The sequence below is a fragment of the Ips typographus genome, linkage group LG7 (assembly GCF_016097725.1).
Source record: "Ips typographus isolate SLU linkage group LG7, UJ_Ityp_2.0, whole genome shotgun sequence".
Lineage (NCBI taxonomy): Eukaryota > Metazoa > Arthropoda > Insecta > Coleoptera > Curculionidae > Ips > Ips typographus.
The window spans coordinates 7,208,459-7,234,185 of NC_138428.1; the positions used below are offsets into that span (position 1 = coordinate 7,208,459).

The following is a 25,727-nucleotide window of genomic DNA, read 5'->3' on the forward strand; positions in this document are numbered from 1 at the left end:
AATTTGGCACAAAAAACGCTTATATCAAAACAAAATATGTGCGCATACTTTTTATCTTGGCATAAAATCTGTTTTCGCAATTTTTTAATGTCTTTTTTGCAATACCTTGTATAAATCACGTTTGTCATTTTTTAGCATCCAAAATTTGCTAGCTATACTATTTTTGTAATAAAATCAAAAACGATATATAACCACAAAAATTCCTTTTGCTTTTCCAAAAAAAATAAAAGCTACATAAATCTACTTTAAAATCACACTACAAAAGATATTTTGACATTTAAGTTAAATTATGTATCCCTTGTTTCAGGAAGGATTCAGTACAATACAGTCTTCAGCAAAACTGCACAAGGTGGTGCAAAAAATCTGTGCGATAGGAAGTGGCTTGTTCCTAATTCAAAAAAACCCTGAGTTTTGTCCGGTACGTTTGTACAAATCCCTGTTGGACAAACGAACGTCTAAAATAACAACAAATAGATTGTTTTTGACACCAAATTCAGCATGGCAGTCCAATCGTAACACTGGATGGTTTAAAAACGTTCCTGTTGGAAGAAATGAACTATTAAAATGGACAAAAGACGCAGCGCAAAAAACAGGTGTGAACACGAAAGAAATTAAAATATCTAACCATTCTATGCGATCAACTGCTGTTACTAATCTTGCAAAGGCCGGTGTAGGCGAGCAGCAACTCATCAAAATCACAGGACATTCTAAAGCTGCGTCTATCCAACCATATCTACAAATGGACAGAACATCATTCAAGTATCATTACTGCTTTAAGAACCGTCCAAAATAATGCACCATCTACAAGCTTCGAAGCTCCCTTGAAAAAACAGAAAATAGACACTTCTTCGAGCCAACACCATCAATCGTTTGACACTCCTCACAGCAACATAGAGAATAGTGCTACTACAAACATAATTAAAAACAATCTAACCGATATGGCTAACAATACTCCTGTAACCTACAATAATTGTAATTTTTATATTAATTGTAATTTAAAATGAGTTTGAAGTAATTACCCTTTCTGGCTTGAAAGTTATGGTTCTTATTAAGTATTGTTTTAATTTTAAAAAAATGTTGTATTAAAATAAAATGTTTATTTAACTCAGGAAATAATCTTACCAAATATCCCTCGTGCATCTAATTTTTCCTGTGGAAATACTTAGAAACTAGTTTTTCCGAATTTTTCCGGAAAAATTAAATGCACTAGGGATATTACCCCCGATAATACAGTTTTTTTTCAAAGACACAACCAGTCAGTCTTTTAATACTCAAGTCACAACGTGAAAGTCCTTTCAGACGGGTAGTTTGATTGGGAACTCACAGTAATAGCAGTAATAAGGTAGTTTGGTGTGAGTTCAACTAATTGGGGTAGAAACTACTCATATGAGACAATATTACCTATCTAGTACTATGATTGTAAAGCAAACATCTTTGTGCAGCTGCAATGTTTTTGTTTAAAGAAATAAGCCAATACTTAATAAAGCTGAATTTTTAGATATTTTGATTATTCAAGCGTATCACTTTATAGTATAAATACTTTGTCAGAAGGAAAGTAATACCTCCAGTCAGTAGAGGTGGACTTCACTTGTTCAATGTAAAGAATAAACCATTGGTTTTAAGTTCATACTGTGCAGCCGAGCATCCACTGTGACGTCACGCGACGTATCGCTTTGAGGAAACAGGTTTTGCTGATGGGGCCGCCCTCTTGGATCTGTTGTGTTGAAGTAAAATTCCCACTTGTCACTTGTTATGTCAAAAAAAACTACCTAGAACATGCTGCTAAATTATATTTTTATGACAAAATCCAATAATTTAATTAATGAAAATTATACACTAATATCAAGGAAATGTATGTTTTTTGATAGATATAATGGATGCAACAGCTGCTGGGCCCAGGTAAGATTACGATGGCAATTTCATACCTAACCTATGTAATAAACCATGCTATTGCTGATGCATCATTACTACACATTTTTGTACTAACATTTTTTAAGGGTGGTTCTAGTAACTAATTAGGCCAGTCTTACAGATCTGCAACTGGTAATATGCTGCATACATCACTACTTTTCCATGTGGTTGAAAAAGCACAACTTTTATGAAGAAAGTGACTACATTTCCCAGGGACTGCAATCAAGTCAAGTTGGAGAAGAATAAAATCCTGTGGAATATTTTAAACTATCTACATTACAACAGTGAATTAAAAAAGGAAGTTTTAAGGTGAGTTAACTGATTTTAATGATAGTAACATTAAAATAAAAAGCAATGCAGTTTTCAATAATGTTTTACCTTTAACACAATAATCATCATTGTTCACTTTGTAGACTGCATTGTTCAACCTTGAGTTAATATGTATTATATGTAGTATATGAGGCAGGGTTTACCCAAGTTTTTAGTTGTAGTATTAATAAATATACTTATTCTCCATATCAACCCAGGGGTAGAATGTTGAGGTAATTTCCATTATTACGAAGCATTGTGAGGTATTACAAGACATTACAAGGCATTTTGAGATATTTATAAGTAGGCATTGTCTGTATATTTCAAAATTTAGTTTTTTAATATTGACTGAAAATTGAACATAACAGCATAGGCACAAGTAATTATTATGGTAAAATCTTTGTTACATGATATTGAGTTGAAACAATATTCATTACAAATTATTATAAAAATTTACCAATTTTTCAACATTTAAACTACATTTTTAAGGTCACATAACTGTTTTTAACGTGTCAACTGGTTTTTACAGTGTTGCAGGCTCAAAATTGTATTATTAACGTCGCACAACGTGAATTTTACAATTTCAGCTTTTACAAATGTCTAAATTTAATTTACCAAATGATCAACATTTAAATTACATATATATATATATATATACAATCTTTATTCTCCAAAAGAAAAGGCTATCGGCCCTAGTGGCCTTTCTGCCCATAGTAATAACATCATTTAGAGATTAATAATATACACTATTTATAAGCTATCTATATGTATGTACAATTTCAATAATACAGTACTTATATCTAGAGTTAATGTATGTCTTGGTAGTGTTCTGTCAAAGTTGTGTTTGGCGTCAGGTATCGTGAGGTTCGGGTCTGTCGGGTGAGGCATAACTTATTAATTATTGTCCAGTTGTCTTTTTTGTTTTTCCATTTTGTTTGTATTTTTTGATGTCGGTCCGTTATTTTAATTAAGTTAGTCCGTTCATACAGTAGATCATTAGATGGGTTGAAAAGAGGATTTTCTGGGTGCCGAATTTTTGTAATTAGTCTCAAGGTGATTTGTTCTGTCGTTTGAATGTATTTTTTGGTTTTGTCGTTTGCGTTTGCTAGTATTATGTTACCATAGTCCAGTAAAGGTCTGCAGATGGACTTATAAATTTTTGTAGCTGTATGTGTACTAATTCCGGCTTGTTTGTAAGTAAGTCCTCTGAAGTATTTTGCTCTTTTAGTAATGTTAACCCTAATATTTCGTAAGTGTTTAGTAAATTTCATTTTTGAGTCCAATGTCATACCTAAGTACTTAACGAAGTAACTTGTTTAAATTACATTTTAAAGTCATGTGACTGTTTTTGACAGGGGTCAGTTGGCTTGGACAGTGTTGCAAGCTCTAAAATGACATAATCAAAGTCACGTGATGTCTCTTGCAGTTTCAGCTTTTATAACTGTCTAAAATAGTCTAAATGTAATTTGCCAAAGTTTTTAATTTTAAACCACATTTTAAAGGTCATGTGACTAATTTTGACAGATGTCATCTGACCTTTACAGTGTTGCAAGAACATGCAGAATTGCATTTTCAACGTCACGTAACGTGTATTTTGCAAGTTAAGTTTTAACAACCTTTTAAATTTATTTTACCATTTTTCAAAGTTTAAACTGCGTTTTGAACTTCACGTGACTGTTTTTGACAATGTCAACTAGCCTTTACAATGTTGCAAGCTCAAAAATTGAATTATTAAGTCATGTGACCTATAGTTCTTACAATTTTATTACTGTCTAAATTTAAATTACTGTTGTTAATTAACTGTTTCTATGTCTGTATTTAAGAAAGCAACAAATGTGTAAACATTTTAAGGTATCCTAAGGCAGTTTAAATAATTTAAAGGCATTTTGATGTAATTCAAAGCAGTTAGAGGCATTTTAGGCAGTTTTTTTAAGGCATTATCACTATGAGGTATAATCGAAGCATTGTGAGGTATTTTAAAGGCATTTCAAGGTATTTCGTATGCAAAAAGGCATTTTGGTGTACAAAAAATTATCGGCGGTCTACCCCTCTATATCAACCCTGAGTAAAGTAACCTGGACTACTTTGTTTACTACGTGTTGTTATGGACAAAAATTAAGTTTTTAATTACGTCTATGTAGACCTGCGAATTAAAATTAAACTAAATTTTCATTCAAGTCAAATTAAGTTTTCTCAATTTCGTAAAACTATTAAAGATTTAGCTACATAATGAATAAAATGTTATAGAAGCAATTGTGAGTCTAAATAGAATTCATTTAGGCATTATTTAAAAAATACCACATATCGTCAGAACATTAATCTTGCTCCAAAGGGACTAAATGCATCCTGAACTTATTAAGTCACTTTAATGTTCCTCTCGAAATTTGTCTATTGCATTGCAATGTCCTCCTGTTTTTGTGTGATTTTTGGAATCAATTTCTGCCAAAAAATATATAATATATTTGTAAATTAAAAAGTATAAGGTATAACTTAAAAAGAAGGTTTAACTTAAGGTATAACGTTTAGTCCCTTTGGAGCAACATGAATGTTCTGATGATATATGGTATTTTTAAATAATGCCTAAATGAATTCTATTTAGACTCACAATTGCTTCTATAACATTTTATTCATTATGTAGCTACATTTTTAATAGTTTTATGAAATTTACCGCGCTATCCTTGGCCTTCAAAGATCCATTAATCTAATTTGCTCAATACTTCAAGTTAGGGACCAGAATTTGAAAAACGGTTTTCACTGACCTATTTGGATGTTATTTGGCTACTTTTTCATAAAGAAAAAGGTCATATCATACCATTTATTTTTTTATCTTTTTTGGAATTTGAGTTATGGTGTCAAAACTAGCCCCCTGGCGGAGAAATATTCAACTAAATTTAAGTTTAGTTAATAATAATTAATATTTAATTATTTTTTTTTTATATTTTGGTTGATTCTTATTGCCTAAGAAATGCTGTTTTCAACAATACCAAATTTGTTGAAATTGGTCAAACTGTTAAGAAGTTAAAGCAGGTTATTGCAAAAACAATTGAACACCCCATGCCATCTTTGTTTTTGAAATAACAGAAATTTGTGTTTTACGAAAATAATAGATAAATTGGTTCGCTTTAAAAATGTGGAAAAAAAATTCTAGTTTATTGTGTAAAATTTATAGAAAATGCAATTTAAAAATTTAAGCTGGCAGTTACGGCCTCTAGTGGTCATTTTTAGAACTTTAAAATATTCTCCAGCGATTCGTCAGTGCCGATTAACCTAAAAAAATTTTTACCTTTAAGTCATACGACGAACGGTTCCCAAGATATGGTCGAGGAACAGTCTTATTGGGTCACCCGGTACAAATTTACATTTAATTAATTTTTTTTTAATTTGGGGGTATAAACCAGGCACTAGTTTTTTTTTTATTTTGAATAGAACCTTATATTTTTTAATACATTTGTAGATACTAGGTAGAATTTTTTTTTTTTTTTTTAAGTTTTATTTTAATATCTATACTTCAACCTAATAGTTTTCCTCGAGGTTTTACTAATATTTGATATAAAACTGTGATATAAAATTTTCTGTATTACCAATTACCATTGTTTGTACAGGGAGCACAAAGTAGATTTACGCAAATAAATTTGCGTTAGATGCTACAGGGCGTTCGATTTTTTACAGAGTGTTTCACGATAAATACGTCATATTTTGGTATAAATACCAAAATTGAAATATAACCAAATAACTCTACTTTGTTTATAAACCATGATCCAAAGATGTTTTGCTATAGAGATACATGGTATCAAAGTTTTGATAAAAAATCTAAATTTATTTATTTCTTCAAAAGGAATGCAGATTCCTATGTTCATAAAACTTTGTACGTGTCAACAATAGAGCACGCTTTGCAATAAAAAAGACATTTTTCAATTTTGCCAGTGGTATCCAATTGAACTAGTTGGTGAATATTTTTGTTGAATATAAAGTTTTATGAAAATTGCTGCAGCCGATTTGAGAATTATAAATAAATTGAGATTTTTTTTATCAAAACTTTAAGAACCTGTACCTCCATAACGAAACAATTTTCGATCATGACTTATATAGAAAACTAGGTTTTTTTTTGACGTTTAATCAAACCCTAAAATACAGGGTTTCACGATAAATGTGTCATATTTTATGGTTTGATTAAAAGTAAAAAATTACCCTAGTTTGCTAAACCATGGGCCAAAGATGTTCCGTTATGGAGATGCAGGGTGTTAAAGTTTGGATCTATTTCTTCAAACCGGTCTCAGATATTTTTATTAAACTTTGTAGGTGTCAACTGTCCACGATAAGGCACGTTTGGCAATAAAAAACACATTTTTTAATTTTGCCAGTAGCGTTCAGTCAAACACGTTCCTGAATGTTTTCGCAAAAAAATATGTACACCACTCTTTTTCTATTAAACGCAAATCAATTTTGAATTCCCCATTCAATTTAGAACAGAAAAGCTTTCTAGTAACTTTTCGGTACACCTTTCTGTTTTCCAATAAAAAATTGAAAATCATAAAAATGTACCCATAAAATCAATACTAAATCGTCGACTGTTTATTAATCAATATCTAAATTTTTATTAATTTAGTCTTTGAAAAAAAAAAATTATTCGATAGGAACAAGCAGTATCTTCCTATTTTTTCATTAAAAAACTGAATAAATCAAAATTTTAAAATTGAATAGAGACGAAATTCGAAGATTTAATATTAATTTTAATGGTACTTTTGCATGATTTTTTATTCGAAAACGAGATGACGTACCAAAAAGTTACTAGATGCCTTTTCTGTGTTAAATTGAATAAGGAATTCAGAACTGATTTGCAAAAATGGTCAATAACTTATTCGATTAGACGCCACTGGCAAATATAAAAAATATATTTTTTAATGGCAAAACGAAGTTTATCTTTGACACCTAAAAAGTTTTATGAAAATATCTCTTATTGTTTTGATGAAATAAATAAATTTAGATTTTTTTACCCAAACTTTAACACCCTGTATCTACATAACGAAACATCTTTGAACCATGGTTTATATAGCACATTATTTTTTGACGTTTAATCAAACCCTAAAATATGACGCATTTATCGTGAAACATCCTGTATAACGCTTTTATTATGGAACACCGTGTTGACAGATTCATCATAAGTAATTTCGACTTTTTTAAATGGAACAGCCTGTGTATTCCTTATTTTTCTGATAGCTTTTACAATTCAACTTTTGTGAAATATGTCATATACCTACCGAACTTAAATGTCTGCGATTTATTTATATTTTTTAACTTTTACCTGCATTTTTTGTTATCTTAACTAAACTATAATCTGAAAATTGTCTTTAACAATTCAATTGAACAATAAACATTTTAAATTGTTGTGGTTAATGACATACAAAATTAAAACATTTGTTTTTTTATAAATTATACAGGGTTATTCACGATATTCGACACGGAAAATTGTGTACTAAAGTATTCACTTTCAACAAACTTTTAATTCTGGGATGGATGTAGATCTTTTAAAAATATTTTCAAGATTAACCGGTTGTCCCAAATGCAGAAAAAGTATCATAGTTATACTTTTTCAAATGGAATACTTAGTATTTTATTTGATTTTCAGAATCTGTTGAAAATAAAAGGTAATGACATTGAGGTTTGGTACGTCTAAACTTTACAGTTTCTCAGATATTCGTTATTTTGTAAAAATTTAGAACAAATTTTAATGTTAATCACTCAACCTATGTTTGATATCAATAAAAATTGGCTTGGGAACTGCTAAATGATCAAGTTTTAGGATCCATGGATGAGAAATTGTCTAGCTCATACAGGATGTCTCAAAATTTTTCTCCCAATAATTGCAACCTTTAAACTTTAACAACTTGTCAAAATCAAATTGAACACCACCTATTTTATGGTTAAAGTAGATGCAAAATTTAATTATCTATCGAAAATTATTGAGGTCTCCTATGGCTAACTGTTCGTGTTTTCTTGGAAAGTCAACATTTCGCGAACTCGCACCGATTTTGAGTGATTTTTGATACCCTTGAGAAATGACCACAGATTAGCGAATTAGCGAAATTTTTAGGAGTATATCCATTAAGATACTTAATAATGTTGCTGACCGACTCACAAACGGAGCGGGTATGTTTGTGTTTGTAGTCGAATTGTCGCCGTTTTAAACATTTTTATGAATTATTTTTGTAACTTGTTTAGCAAATTTACAAAGTATTAAGCCACTATTTTATTCTAAGCTTTACTCAGATTAGAACGATAGATATGTAATTGGAAAAGATACCAAGTGATCTTTGAACGATTGCAAAAATCAGTCAAAGTCAGCTCTAGTTTAAGAAATGTCGATTTTCCAAGAAAACGTTAACAATTAGCGGTATGAAACCTTAATAATTTTCGATAGGTAATTAAATTTTGCATATATTGTAACTTGTAACCATAAAATTGGTGGGGTTCCATTTAATTTTGACAAGTTTATACTACTTCAAAATTGTAGTTTTTGATTAAATTTTTTGAGACCCCCTATATGAGCTAGACAATTTATTAGTTTTGGATCATAAAACTTAATCTGTTATCAGCGCCCAAACCAATGTTGGTCAATAAATCTCAAAGGAAGCTTGAATGTTTAAATGTTAATATTTGTTCTACATTTTTACAAATTTAGGAATATCTGAGGAACTGTAAAGTTTAGACCTATCAAACATCAATGAACTTCAATTAATTTTTATTTTCAACGTAGATTCTGAAAATAAAGTAATATACTAGATGTTCCAATTGAAAAAACATGACTTTGATACTTTTTCTGCATTTGGGACAACCGGTACATCTTGCAAATATTTTTAAAACCTACCTTCAATATCCATCCCAGAATCAAAACTTTTTTGAAAGTGAATAGGTTAGTCGCAATCTTCCGTGTCGAATAATGTGAATAACCCTGTATAAGTAATGGGACATAGAGCTACATCATTACTACTACTATTTTGCTACTACTACGCTATCTGCAACTATTTCAGCTGCTTAAAAGGACTTAAACTTTTTTTACGCAGTTGAAACGGAGATACGACTTCAAAATATTATTCTAATATGTTTTCTATTTAAAAAAAGTATACTAGTTTTAGATCTTAAATGTTGTCCGTTTTCGAGATATTTAATGTTTTAATATTGTTTTGCTAATATGGTTAATGGTTAAAGGGTAAAGTACATTTACAAAATTCATAATAACCTGCAACGTATATAAATTAATTGGTACAGTTTTTGAGATGATTGGTGGTGACGTGCGTATGGGTGATGACGTCGGTGGCCAGATTCCTTTCGGATCGGAGAGGACAAAGTCCGATACCTGGCTGCGGGTTTTTTTTGTCGTGCGTTTAGAGTAAAATTGTATTATAGTTTGCTATACTAAATGAAACGAATACTCGAATGGCTTATCGGGGAGATGAGCGGAGAAAGAATGTAAGGTAAAAAAAGATTGTCGGTTGAAAGTGGTTCGTGCAGGTCTGTTTGAATCGAGATTTCGTAGTAGTAGGCGAAATTATCTTGTGTTTAAGAAATTTAAAAAGTATTATAAATCACAATAGTATTTATAAACTGTTGTGTGACCAAAACCTGTGTGTAACCAAAACTGTTAAAAGTCAGAAACGGTTGAAGTTAGGTAAAGGAACTGAGGACAAAAGGTCACATCGGTAAGCCTTTCAGGACTTGAGAATTTAATTAATGTTTAGACTACCGTTTTGCTGACAAAGCCACCATTTTTATGAAACGGGTAAACAGGTCATTGTTGCTGGTACGGTTGCTCGACAACCGCCTATACAGTGCAGGTCAAAAGTTTAAATTTTCTCATTTTTGTTCGTGTTTTACGACGAAAGGGCTCAAGTTAGAGATCCGAAAAAAATACACAAAACTAGTCCGTGATAGGTACTATAACTTTCATTATTACGATTTTTCAATCAAATCAACCGTACAGGCGCAAAAAAATTAAAACCGTTTTCCCATGTTAATCTCCTATGTCCAGGGTGCTCTTGGACACCTGGTATTACCTTTAAAATTTTACATTTATTGTAAATTAATTTTGCAATGCGGAAAAGTAACTTTACCGCATCCGGTGCGGAAAAGTACTCTTTCCCGCACTCAAATAAGTGTGTAAAAGTGCATTTACCGCACCTGAGTAGGAAAGGTTTTTTTCATTATTCTTACTAGTCTGAAAACTATCTATTTTTTGGTTGATTTGTTTGAAAAAATGTACCTTTTCCGTGAGGACGCTGGAAAGTGCGCATTTCCCGTGCGCTGTTTTTAACTGGTGGGTTTTCTCGTGCGCTAACAAATACGTGTTTTGCATAAAATAAATTTTAAGTCAGTAAATTTCTGATATTATACGTTAAGTTACGTATACGAAAACATGCGAACAGATGTGTATGGTAAATACCTTCTTCGCAACTGTGCGTATAATTTTCGTACGTTTCTAAACTTGTTTATGGTCAGAAATAGACCACCTGTGGGCTAGATTGAATGGCAATTCAATGTATAATGAATTTTTATACTGATTTTATGCTACAATATAAATTCAAGCTTCAGCTAACATTGGTTAAAACCGAGTTAAAACTTAAAACACATTGACATTTCTTATATTCTCGTGATAATATATTTTTTTTGTTACAGATATTCTCCCGGTGAAGCGAGAAGCAAAAAAAGGTCATCCAGGTCAATCTTGGATTTTTTTTAATTTTAATAATAAACTAATGATTGGGGCGCGGGTGGTGTGTAGTTTTATTTTCGATTTCGATTTGCTGTTATGCCATTTGCAGCATTGTTCTATCCACAATATCTGGCCGAATAATTTTCATTTAATTTCCAACTAAATGCTGAAGTATTAGAAATATTGTCATTCCTTTAAATGTCAATCTACGCATGGCGAACTGAGTAACTGTGCAGAAGTTGACATTGGGAGTGAACAAGGACCAGCAATCAGTAATATCTATCTAACGTACAATTTATTTTCCAACTGATTAACATCCTACAGCAAATTTAACTTTTTGTGTCTGCTCAGCTCCTATTTATATCGAAGAATTAATGCTAATTACATGTGTTTTCTAAGAACTATGAATAATGCCCAAACGGCATTTGGACGTTGATTCAACGTTCGATTAACCGACGTTGGGGCGACGGCATTTCTACTCGTATTTGCACTATTTTGGGGAATACAAATTTGAGTCGATTGGACGTCGGGTCACGACTAATACGGTATATTAACCCTTTCAGTCATGACCCTTCTAAAAACATTTTGAAAAAAATTGGCGTTTTTGAGGGAAAAATATTAATTTTTTATGATTTTTCGTGAATTAGCCTAATTGGTTTCCTACGGCCGAGGTACTAAAACGAGATATTCTGAACCTTAATGGAGGCGAATGTCTGAAATCTCTGTGCCGTAGCCAGGGCCAATAAACAAATAACTGATTTAGTGAGATTTTCCAAGGATAACTCTTCGTTCTGTAAGTTATGGATAAAGTCCAATAAGATCTGAGGATCCCAAGTAAACTCATAACGAGGTCTTTGAGGACGCAATCTCGAAATGCCTCTAATAAACCTCTTAATAAAAGGATGTCTGCTAAAATTATCCGGAAAAATCAGTGATAAAGCTGATCGAATATTGTTGAACGAGCCGTATTTAAAAGTTCTTTTGTCCAATAAATCCCTGAAAAACAAAATCACCTGATCCAAGGAAGCTCCGTAGACTGACAATTGTTTTTCTGTACAGTATGTCCACCAAAGCCGATATGCTGAATCATACTGTCTTATAGTGGACGCTGATAAAGACTGCAAAATAACTGGCAAACCTTCTTCAGGCTTACCTTTTAGCAAAAAGGCTTCCCTGATAATCGTCCTGCAACCAGGGTAAGATCCTTTACAGGGAACAGCTGATCTCTAAACGGAGAAAAAATTAAATTATTAGATGGTCCTAAATATAAAGGAGTGTCAACCAAAAGCTTGGAGAATAATGCATACCAAGCCTGTGATGGCCAATAGGGAACCACCAAAATTCCTTCTGCTCTATCGGAGATTATTTTCTTTAAAACTCTCGCGATTAAAGCAAAGGGTGGAAAAGCGTAAAAATAGAAATTTTCCCAAGGGATTGTAAAAGCACCTATTGCTAGAGCCTGGGGATCATTGAACAAGGAAATGTAATGCTGGCATTTCTTATTATAAAATGACGCAAAAAGGTCTACATCAAAAGATCCAAATCTGCAAACTATTAAATCAAATTCATGGGAATTTAATTCCCATTCAGTTTCACATCTGGTAATTCGGGAGCTCCTATCTGCCAAATTGTCTTTAGAGGCTACGTAGGTAGCATGTATCCAAATATTTCTTTTCTCGCACCACTTCCAAATAGATTGACACAATTTATTAAGTTTTCTATTTCTGATGCTGCCCATACGGTTTATATAATAAATCGCAGTTACATTATCAATTCTCAAAAGAACATTTTTGCCAAAGTGAGAACTGTTTGTAAAATACTTTAAGCCGTTAAAAGCAGCTAAAAGCTCCAAATAATTTATGTGGTATTCTTTTTCTCCAGAGTCCCAGAACCCATGAGCCTCTCTTCCAACACAATGAGCTCCTCAACCAGTATTAGAAGCATCCGTGTAAATCTCGACAGAGTAAACATCCTGTCGAAATACTTGAGAAGCATTTTCTATAGCAGATAACCACCATTTTAAGTCTCTCTTTAATAACCTAGAATTAATAAGACATTTCTGATTAGCATTAACTAAAGCAGTAACTTTGAACCTCTCCAAATTTTTCAAATATAATAGCCCATATTTTACAGCTGGCAAAGTAGATACCAGTAAACCAGATAAATGAGCCACAAACTGTATTCTACATTCTGACAGCCTCAAAAAAACTTTAATGGTTGAGATAATCCTTTGTTTTTTCTCTTCAGGCAATGAGATTGTCATGGAGACAGAATCAAAATAAAAACCAAGAAATTTGCACTTTTGGGATGGAGACAGGCAACTCTTTTTAAAATTAATAACAAGTCCCAAATAAGCCAACAAATCAATAGAAATTCTAGTGTGAAATTTGGCCAGGTGCTCACTCTGAGACAGAATAAGCATATCGTCCAAATAAATGATGCAGCAAATTTCCAGCTTATGTAGGTGTGCAACTACAGCCTTCATAATCTTTGTGAATACATATGGCGCACATGAAAGGCCAAAAGGTAGACCAACAAATTCGAAACAATTCTTTTCAAAAACAAACCTCAAAATTCTTCTTGAAGAAGAATTAATTGGGACCAGGAAAAAAGCGTCAATAGTTGTCATCCACCAACCTGCCTGCAAAAGTTTAACAACTGTACGCCAATCTTCCATTTTAAAGTGAGGAGATTTAACAAATTGATTTAGTCTTTTGAGATTGAGGATAAAGCGTTTATCTCCATTAGGCTTATTTATTAGAAAAAAGGGAGACAGTATCTGGCGAGAAGATGGTGAACATTTTCTTATAGCACCTGAAACTAATAGCTTATTTAAAGCTTTAAGAATTTGTTGTTTTTCAAATACGGAAAATTGTTGTTTTCTTTGCCCTGATAAACTGCGCAAGGGCAGGCCCTGAAAATGCAGACGATAACCCTGCTTAATCCAACTTATTATTGTTGGCTTAGGATTTATTATTCTCCATCTTTTTACAAAATACTTCAGTCTACCCCCATGTTTACCTACCTTTACTTCTTCCTGTATGCATAGGCCCTCTCCTCGGCCTTCCCCCACTCTACTTTGCCTTTCTCCTGTCGGTAAAGAGGTTTTTGCCCCCTCTGATATCTCGGTTCCCTCTGTCTGTAAGACCGAGATGGGGCATTCCAGTTTAAAGAACTAGGACCTCCTCTTGTGTTTGCCTGCTTTAAGGAAACTGACTGAATGCTCTTAAGTTTCCTACTGTTTTTCTCAATCTCCTTCTGAGCCTTAATTTTAACCCAAAAAGCATTGTTTCCACCTTGCTGTTTATAGCAATTTGCTTAATCATCTTATCCAATAAGGGTACAACACAAAACCTCCTACTCTGAGATAATTGATAATGCAGATCTACAAGAATTCGACCTGCATCCAAAGCTGGCTGTAAAGCAGCTTTACGCACTGAGTTGTTATCTGCAGTGGACTCATTTAGTAATAAATTTAAAACACAGCCTAAAGCTGACAAAGCTGATCCCAACTGAGTCTGAGAACTAGCTAAATACTTATCTCTTTTTAATAAACTTTTAGATAATATACCTGCTACCTCCACATTAAGATCTGGGGCTTTCAAATGCATCAAATTAAGAGGAATTGGATATTTCTCCATTAGATTAGTTCGGGCTTCCCTTGATAAACCTGAAGCCAAAAGGTTCTCCCAACGTACAGTCAAAATGCCCCATTTAACTCAATTTTATTGGTTTTCTTTAAATCCGGGTCATCACCCAAAAGCTTAATGGTCTCTTCATCTAGACCCTCTTCATCATGCAAAACCAGAACGTCTTCATTGCCCGCCGAGCCACTTGATGGACTGCGATCTAAGGCTTTAGACTCGGTTTGCGGGCTATTACCCCCTGAAGAAGACTGGGACTCGAAACTAGAGCTTTCGCTGTAGTCCCTTCTTCTGCGAGACTGATATTCTCGCTTTGAAGAAATTCGGGAAGAACGATTTTCGCACGTGCTTTTTCTATTTAACAAAGACTCTAGCAGTCTGACTCGTTTTTCTAGACTCGAGCGAGAACTAGAACGTGAACGAGACCTAACACGTTTCCTAGAGGACATCTTTGAACCCACCTAAAGACCTAAATCAAAAGGAAAATTTAATTGCCCTAAACGTAAAAGTAAAAACGTGGGACTATAAAAGGTCAACATCCTTACCAACCAGCGCCGAAAACGAAAGTGAGCTAGTTAGGAAGTTCACCTAATTGACAGGAATTTTCAATTGTCAGTTAATGACATTTTCAAACGTCAACATTCGGCGCCAGGCCAGCACCGCGAGCAGTACTACTCAGTGAATAATATAATCTATGAAGAATGAAGCGCTGAAATATAATTTAACATCTTGTACTTGAAAGTCCTTGCACAGTAAATTCAACAGATGTGAAGAGCACAAACTATCCCCCTTTAGACTGGAAACTGCAATGTTAACGTTTGGACGTAAAAGAAGTGCCATCTCGTAACAGAGCGCATCACTAATACTCAATTTTTGGCATTCACCAAATGTCAGGAAGTTTTTTTTTTCTATATATTTTTTTAAATTCTAATTATAAGCCCATTCATAAAGACATTTTCAACCGTAACCAATTTATTATTATGTAGTACGTATATAGTTCAATTTTCATAGTAGACAAATTTTAATATTGTTTATCATAATTTCAACACTATTGATTAATAATAAATTGGCAACGATTAAAAGTGTCTTTACGAACAGGCCTTTTAAAGAACAAAAACAGGCCTTTCTTTTTTATTGTATATTAAATTTTGTTACTCTTACTATAGCATACAAAAACAAAATTTAATTTACTTACAATTAGATTTACTTATGGTAATAAATTGTCACAGTGATTAAATTAAACTGTAATAAAAAAATTACAGGTTGGTAGGCGAAAATGTGCTCTACAACTTTTATCTGAATCATTTTCCATTAAATGAATTGTGCAGGCGCAAAAAATCAAAACCGTTTTCCCATGTCCAGGGTGCTCTTGAACCCCCTGTATAATACAACAAAATATTAAGCAAGTGTTTCAATTGTTTTGTTTTCCTTGTTTGAGGAAATACTATGGGATGGTTCTCAATAACAATAATATGGTCAGTCCTACTCGTGGCTAAATAACATATATCTGAAACGAAATGTGATGGATTGACTACAAACGAATTTCGGTAATTAATCATGTGATGGACTTAATTCATAATCATAAGCGCATTTTCTTGTTGTAACCTTAAAGTTTCAAGTCCGTAATGCATTATATTGGTTTATACAAAATTCCATAAACATATTCATAACTAATGACCTTGAAAGATGGTTAATTTCAACTTTTAAAATACAATTATCAATAAAAACTAAATCTGAATCTGTCAAATACTAAAAGAAATGTATTGGTTAGATTGCAAACTTTTAATATTTTGAATATTTGAAATAAAAACAACCGATTTCATAACCAAAAAATGAATATTGTGTTATTATTAATTGATGAATAACATTTGACAGAGAAAAATAATAAATTTATGAATTAAGAATAAGAAATTGCATTGCAACACCTTTCTCGTAAATGTAGTAAATTAAGAAATAATTTTATGATAAACTATTTATAATTATTAATTTTGTTTATGGAATTGCATTGAAAGCAATTTGTGCATATAAACGTCGCCAAAAAATATATACGAATACGAATTTCTGTAATTAATCATGTGATGGTTCTGAAAAGAACCTTTGTTCAACGTCGTCGTCATCAGCAGTATAAAGTTGAGCTGAAACTAACAAAAAAAATTCACTTTGACCTGTCCTTGCCTAAAGGAAGGGTTACAGGTTACAGTTTTTTTTATTTTCAAAAGTTTTTTGGGGAGAAAAACTAAATTTTAGTGTTACTGAGAGTCAATTAAATTAAAAGTTGGGGAATATTTTATATATACTTTTTATACCTGAAACGTGATGAGAAAATTAAGGACAAACGAATTTCTGTAATTAATCATGTGATGGTTCTGAAAAGAACCTTTGTTCATCGTCGTCGTCGTCGTCGTCGTAGCCGTCATCATAAAGTTGAGCTGAAATTAACAAAAAATGTCAATAGTACTTTTAAAAATGTAAGAAAAACACTTTGAGCTGTCCTTGGCTTCGATCAATGTTGTTGCATGCAAAAAATATGCAAACAACACATTAATCTACTAAGCCCTTCCACCCACGTCAAGGTCACACAGCTCCATGGAAGGGTACCTTTTAGATTAGAAACAGGTAAATAAATATTTCACCTAAAACTTATCTATTTGTTGTTACCCCAGTGTAATTGTCATACTCGTACAGTACTTGAATTACACTAAAGTATTTGTCACAACATAAAGCATTTAAAGTTGTAAAAATTGAATGAATGAAATACTAAAAAAAAGTTGGGTACGTTAGTTAAACTTTAAACACTTGTATGTCGAAATGTGTGTTTTATGTGTGTGTGTTAGTATTTAAAGTGATTACACTTAAATGTCCAGATTCAAGTGTTTTAGTACCACTTTAAACACTTGTGTCGTTTGTGTATTTTTTGGTTTTTTGTTTTTAAATTTTTTTGGATTTTATTTTTTTTTCCTATTCTATTATCTCCTATATCTACAACAGGGACCAGAGGGGAACTTAAAAACTATGCGCACCTAAAACTAACAATTTTTTTTTTGGGTCAATTTTAAACACCTACAGACTGTACGTGCGAGATCATCTAAAAAACGTACCAAATTTCAGATTGACCACACCAATCTGTAAACATTTTAAATTGATTTTACATTTTTTTAAATTTTTTTGGTAAATATAAAACATTTAAAATTGCCTAGCAAGACCAAATTCGTCTACACTTTTGTATCAATTTAAAATATTTATATTAATTTTTTTTTATTTTTTTCCCTTCTTTGAAGGGGGCTGTCCAAATCCGGTAATAGCTTCCATCGCTTTGCGCTGACGAATTCTCGCCTCGATTTCCGCTATTTGTCTCGTTTTATCCCTCTGATCCTCTGTCAGTTGGTCGCTAATCGTATCCGAGGTGCCAGGCATATCAGCGACGGATTTGCGCATTTTCAACTCCACATCGGTGAGATCTGGACAAATGGGGTTGAAAAATTGCTCTTTTGCAATTTGCACCAGGTGCGCCTCGCTCACTTCTCCGTCACTGTCCTCGATTTGTTCTGGCGTCACAGTCGGTTTCGGCTCTTTTTCGACCCATTGCTCCTCTGCTGATGATGGTGGATGTCGTGGTATAGCAGAGGGCAATGATCGTAGCAGTAGCCCAGGTTGTGGCGAACCTCTTGGCGGCCGAACCTGCACGTCTGACAAAATTCGAATCTTCGACGATGATTTATGCGTGCCGGCCTGTGATGATTGTGATGGTGGTGCCAAGTAGGTTTTTGGTTCGTTGTGTCGTTTTTTTCGTGGTCGCGCTCTAGTTGGGAAGGCGATTGGTGGTGGCATCAACAGAGCGTCTCGGTCGTAAATGGTCGATGGTCGATCTCCAATCCGCCTGGTTCCATCAACACGTAATACCGCCGTGTCCAATGGGGGCAACAATAATTGTGGCAGCGACAATAATCGTGGTGGTCCACCATCATTACCGCCATCACCATCAACCACATTGCTACCATCGGGACCAACGACTACAGTATTGACGTTTTGATGGGCCCGTTTGCGTATATTATATACGACTACAGGCGGATCCGGTCTTACCGTAAACACTTCGCGGTGTACCACATTCCGCGATGTGAGCACGATGGTAGGAAATGTGAAACGACCTTGCATCGGATGTGGCCCCACGAAAATTCGAACCTGTGCAGGATCGCCGACTCGCGACATGGCGACATACAACTGGCCGTGAGCAAAGCAGGGACTGGTGAGCGCAATCCCTACCCGCTTAAAAGTTTGTCCTTGCGACTTGTTGACAGTCATAGCGAATGCAAGGCGTACCGGGATTTGAGTTCGCTGTTGTTGTTGCTGTTGTTGCAGCTGCTCCTTCGGGTACAATATTGGCGACGACAATTTTTTACTGTTACAAAATTTATTCATACAAACTAATGGAAAACGAGATTTTATTATTGTTTTTAATGAGATGGATGTGCTTGTCTATTAGCACAAAGTTTATCAAATCTTGGTGTTTGTGAAGATATAGCTACTCGTAGCTCCTTTTCTACAACTAAACGAGCTCGATATTTAGATTTCATTGCAGCCAAGGCAGAAAATCCCGTTTCGCATAAATATGATGTTGCGAACGGCAGCAGTACTTTCAAAGCTTTTGTTGACAAAGTGTTATATTCTGTATGAAGATTCAACCAGAATTGAACCAGAGATACAGTCTGAAATTTATGTTTTAATGTAGAATCACAAGATAATTCAATCAATTTTTCTTTTTCAATACTTGTCAATCCAAATTCATCATCTTCTTCGTCGATAAATGGATTATGTACCCACGCAAACTTTGTAAAATCAAGATCACCAAAATAATTCGAAAATTGAAGCAACAAACCATTCAAGTGTTCCACAAAGAGATTTTTGTTTGCTTCTATGTTATCTCGGGCGCATAAATTTAAACGTGGAAACATGTCAACCTTATTTTTTTGAAAATTTGATTTCCATAGCTCCACTTTTTTAATAAATGCTGTCACTTTGTCTTTTTGTATAAGCAAATGCATTTGCGGTCCTTGCATTGATTTATTAAGAACACTCAATTTTTGAAAAATGTCAACCAAATATGTAAGTTTAACAATAAAATTATCATCCCTAAATATATTGCCGTCATCATTATAATTTTCCTCGAGAAACATAGCAATTTCTTCTTTGAGTTCAAGTACCCTTTGAATCACTTTTGCACGGGATAGCCAACGCACTTCACAATAGTACAGAAGTGACGTGTAATTAGCTCGCATATCTTTACACAGTTTTGCGAACAACCTTGCTTTTAATGGACTGTTTTTTATGTAATTTATAACTTTCGTCACTTTTGCAAAAACATTGTTTAGTTCCTCGCTTATGGTTTTTGATACGAGAGCTGCTCTGTGGAGCATGCAGTGCGTCCAGACAACCTCAGGTGTTTTCATTTTAACTAGTGTTTGAAGACCAGTTTTGTGTCCCGCCATTGATTGTGCACCGTCGGTACAGAGCCCAATGCAATTATTTCACATTATGTCGTTCTCATTAAAAAATCTGTCTATTATTTTGAAAATTTCGTTGGATGTGGCTCTGTCAGGAATTGGTTTGCAAAATAAGATATCTTCAATTATATTAGTATCGTCAACATATCGAACATATGCAATTAAATGTGCGTCTTTAGCTACATCAGTAGCTTCATCTACTTGTATGGCGAATTTTGAAGTACGCATTCGAGAAACTAATTGGTCACAAAGATCTTCACATATATCATCAATTATTCTGCCAATTGTATTATCAGCAAGCGGTATTTGTCGCAGCTGATTCGCATAACATTGGCCGAACATTGTTTTGACCATATCAATAGCCGCTGGCAAAACTAAGGTTTCTGCTATTGTGTGGGGTTTTTTACATTGAGCGATTCTGTACGACAGTAGGTATGATGCTAGTCAGGCATTTGATGGAACATGAACAATTTTTTTGAAATTTTTTTTGTTTTTAGGTAAACTCATCTAATTTTCTTTGAAAAAATTCTTGGGGCTTACCAACGTATTCAGAATGAATAGTTTCAAGGTGCCGTTTTAATTTGCCGGGTCTCATACTTTCAGCAGCCAAAACTTTTGAACACAACAAACACATTGGTTTTTCCACATTATCGTTAATAATATTAGTAAATCCGAACGATAAATAGGATAAGTCGTATTTCCTTGTCTTGGGAGTTCTGCGTTCGTGTTCCTTGTGGCTTGTATTCCCACTACTTGTTCCAACGTTAGAATCTTCATTATTAGTGGATTTTCGCTTATATCCTATCAAAAACTTATCCATTTGTCTGGAAATATTAGGAATAATATTATATTATTCTGAACAAAATTAAACTATTAAATTACTTACTATTATGATTAGTGGGCAATCACGTCAATAACAATAGACACTACCTAACACTGCTAAACCAATTAAATATTAGCTGTGACAAAGTGCATCGAGCTTTTCTTGTACGCATCTGTGGCGTTAGTGCGGGCCCCTGTTTGAAGCGACGCGACGTTAGCGCTAGTGTCTCCAAATTTACGACAGCCTTGGTTCAAAAGATTTGCCGGGGTCTAGGACGTCTATATAGATGCTAAGAATATTACGAAATGTTTAGTTGAACTATGCGCTATAAAGCACGATTGTATTTTCCATTTATTCTCTCCTCTTTACATAAAAACTTTAGCAGTAATTTGGAAAATTGTTCGCTGTGACTAATTTTCGCGGCTCCCTTTTTAATAGTCCGCGCCTCCCCAGGGAGGCGCGCCTCCCAGTTTGGAAAACGCTGATCTAGGTCATTACTAATCTCGTCCCAATTTATAGTGCGATGGACTTCATTTTTCGCTTCCATGCGACACATGTCCTCACCCTTCGTTACGTATTTGTACAGATATTTGACGGATGCCAAGGATCCGACGCACTCAAAATTGATGTGACTCTGATATTTGAGTGCCGCGTAACGATTGTAAGGCACGATATCGACATTGGTGTACGTTATGTTGTTCGAAATGATCATGTGATTGTTGCGACGTCGACGATATTCAGGGTGTCCATTTTTGACCGTTGAAGCGTTATAGTTTAAATTAGTGACCTCCCGTAGGGCCTTTGGAAAATACTTTTTGCAGGTACCGTCCGCTCTCAAACAGGTAACGTTTGGGGTCGCGGGTCGGTCCTCTGCACTTTGTATGCAGATAAAAGTCGGCTACCGTTCTAAACAAAATCGTTTCGACTTGATAGTCCGGTATCTCGGCTGAAACGACATCGTCGACGCGCTCACGGCTGTTTAGTTTGTCGCGCTGTAAAAACGTCACCAAAGTGAGCATGAGGCAAGCCTCGTTTTTGAAATTCTATCGTGTAGAAATAGTTATGAACGCTACCGTACAATTGTTTCTTGACGATATCGTCTATAAACTCGGTTAATCTAATGTGGAATGCGCGACAAACCAAATCAGGACGGTTTGGCCATTTCTGTTTGTAAGCGAGGTTGTTTTGGATCTCTGGCCAATTCGGGTTCGTCGTAAACGTGATAAAGAGATCCCGGCTTGCCATGTCTTGCTATTACATTAATCGCATCGAGGTACTGGCGATTGAACGCATTCCACGTCTCGACGACGCAGGCAAAATGAAAATTGACCCCAACTCGATAATCCGTACCAGCTGCGTTTGCCCTTGTCTCCAAGTACCTTAACAACTACCATAACTGGCTCGCCATCTAAATAGCTGGTGGGTTTTATGTTACCAAAACTCGTTCGCCTCCACTTTGACATAAGCGTCCACTACGTACTATTGAAGCAATTTGCAGCCATTATGCAAATTGTAAATTCATTTAATTCACGGATAGGCGAGATCGAGCGGTGACGGTTTCGAAGACTCACTTTGTTGTTGAGTTGGGTTTTGGTGATGGTGGTAGGCGGTGTTTGTAAGCGATTCGTATCGCGTATCTGTAGACGATAGCGATAGAATTCGCGAAAAGTGATTGTCTTCGTCACGTTCCGAACGTGATGGATCTCTTTATCAAAGCCAAATTCCCCATTCGGAAACAGGATCGGGTACACCATGGGGTCGGCTCCATTTATTGAGGTTTTTAAGTTCGTGTCTACCCCGCCGTCGCGTGGGGTAGATGCACAAATCAACCTCGAAGGGTGGTTCGTTGACAAAAAAACGGCCGCAATTTCAGAGTCGCACGCGGGCAAACTGTAGTGTTCTTACCCTCGCGATTAATATTGTCCCTAAATCCGATCACTAAACTGTCGAGAATGGCGTTTCTTTCCTCGGGAGAGGTCGCGGGCCGCCTGTTTACGTTGAATTACCTCAATGATGGTTTGGTAACTTTGAATTATCGGATTGACCCGACGCAACATCGTTTCAATGTTACGTATAGTTTAGGGGTGCGATGCGGTCACCCAAAAATTCCACCCTTCGATTGACAGCATTATTCGAGGTCAACGAAATAATACTGATTAAGTTTGAGAGTAATGGTGTCGTCCCTAACCTGCTGGCTATATTTACCGTTACTTGACCATTACTATTGTCTGCTGCAAAAAGACGAACTGGAATGGCGTGAGTATAGTGGTAAATCTGTCCCGCAAATCGTAAAACACCAATGACCACTCACTCCTTCCGGATGAACATCGGTAGGAACAGTCGATTTGAACGATGCCATAGCAATAACTGTTTATTGTACGGACGTTTCAAAACATCTCGCGGGGACATGAACCCAACGGCGGTAACACACACATCGGCACTCTTACAGCAAAACTCTTTGCCGACAGATTTTCTTGTTCAAAGCCCACGGCTAAACACAACAAACACCGTTTTGTTAAATCGCCCACATTGTAAACCGCAACACGGGACTTGGCATCGAAACGCGTGCCACAGTTATGGCTTGTCTGTAAGTTCGTGTGATTGGATCGTGAGCGGTGAAACACGTTCCGTCGTTGTTCCGCCGGTGTTGGTATGTGCAAAGCCGGTAAAAAAGGTGGCGACAAAGGTAAAGGGGGGGAGAGCAGATCAAAATCCGCTGCAAAAACAGGAGACGCAGAAGAACCTTGTGACGACGACGTTGCTGACCGAAACTGGGGACAAAACTGGTAAATCAGGTGTAACAACAATATACTCGACAGGAGATGGTGGTGGTGGTGGCGATGATGGTACAGACGCGTCAACCAAAATCGGTTCCGTTGCTGTCACGACGTCGTCATCGTCAATTAGTAAAATTACATTGTTGTCATCAATTATTTTGAAAAGAAAGCGGTCGAACCGATGAATTGGACAACACATCCGCACGATTTAGAATTACGCGTAGTTGACGCGGTCTTTCGACGCACCGTCCAGTACCACGCGCAATTCCCTCATCAATTCCCAACATAATCGAGGAGGCGTAAGCAAAACATGCAAATCACGCGGCAAACTCTTCCATCGATGTAATACTACCTGGAGTTCTCGACGACGATCCCAATCAAATCGCTCCAAGGCCACTCGCAGGATGCGGCGCTCCCAATCGAACCGCTCGAGCATCACCCTAAGTTGCCGAAGGAACTGTGGTTCTGTCGTTGTTTGCCGTTGTTCATGATGCTAGGTCGTCTATTTCTACAAAAACAAATCAAACATTATTAATTTCAAATTTTAAAATTTCCCAAAATTCCCTCTTTTCTAAAAAAACCACTGCCTCAATTGAAAAATTACGTTTTCTCGTTCCACTCAAAACAATGCCTAAACACGTTTCCGTTTGCCGTAAAAAATAACCGTTCTGAAGATGTTTAAATAGTCTTAAAATGATTTTAAAATTTTTCAAAATTTAAAAAAAAAAACAGTCAAAATGACAGTTTTAATTGTGCAAATCAATTGTAGATGACTTTAAAAATAGAATTAATTTTTATCAAAAAAACACACTTTTTGAATTTTTCAAAATGTTAAAATGGCTGTTTTAATGGCGCTGAATGATTGCAGTACACTTTAAAAATTAATTGCAATTAATTTTAAAATAAGAAAAAGTAATTTAAATTTTTCAAAAATTTTGAAATTTGAAAAAATTAGTCAAAATGACCAATTTTAATAAAGTAGATCTATTGTAGAACACTATAAAAATTGAATTAAATCGATTTTCATACAAAAAAACACATTTTTGAAAATGTTAAAACACAGTTAAAATTACAGTTATGGGTGCAAAACAATGCAGAACACTTTAAAAATAAATAGAATTCATTTTAATCGAAAAAAAACATATAATTTGAATTTTTGAAAATTGAACAAAATAGTCATATGACAGTTTTAATAAAGCAAATCGATTGTAGAACAGTATAAAAATTGAATAAAATCGATTTTGATCAAAAAAACACACTTTTTAAAATAAAAAAAATAAAAAAACCAAGCAGGCGCAACCATCGACTACCCACTCTACGGTGCTTGGTTCGAGAATACCGTGACAGCCGCCGCTTCGAGAGCGAACGGCGCACGCGTTCTGCCTAACCGAGTAAGTAAAGAAACGATGAAAGTAGTGGTATTTCACCGGCGATGTTGCCATCTCCCACTTATGCTACACATCTCATGTTCTCTGCATAAGTGCCAGACTAGAGTCAGCTCAACAGGGTCTTCTTCCCCGCTAATTTTTCCAAGCCCGTTTCCCTTGCGCAGTGGTTTCGCTAGATAGTAGGTAGGGACAGTGGGAATCTCGTTAATCTATTCATGACGCGTCACTAATTCAGATGACGAGGCATTGGGCTATTTAAAATACTTTATGTATAAAAAATATCAACGACATGTACACAGATGTAAAAATAGTAGTGTTATCTGGCTGCCAGTATGTATCTCCGGGCAGCGGTTTAAAACAAATCAAGCTAGTTTACCAACTAGAAGTCCCTTAGCCTAATACAGTTCTTCCCGGCTAGTCCGAGAGATTTTACTTGTATTACAAAGGATGGTTCTAGGCTAATCCACCTCCGAGTGTTGTCCAAGAAGGGGGGGGGCGTCTAGCGGACGTCTGTGGTTGCAGTCATTTAGGTTTGACACGTCGGGGGACATTCACAGAAGGAAAGCACATGCACATGGTGGTTATGGAACTGGCACCTCGACGCTCCTAGCTTCCCGCGAAGGCCCATCCTCATACCGGTTGGTATGCGCGCCGCGGAAGTCCAGCGGCA

The 25,727-nt window shown here is 35.1% G+C and overlaps 1 long non-coding RNA gene across 1 annotated transcript; it reads left to right on the forward strand.

The window, feature by feature from the left end:
- The first annotated feature begins 1,631 nt into the window (after positions 1–1,631).
- Positions 1,632–12,020, forward strand: LOC145731858 (uncharacterized). Its single transcript, XR_014178894.1, has 3 exons — positions 1,632–1,899; positions 2,033–2,220; positions 10,891–12,020. It is a non-coding gene; the product is annotated as an uncharacterized LOC145731858 (long non-coding RNA).
- Positions 12,021–25,727: the final 13,707 nt, after the last annotated feature.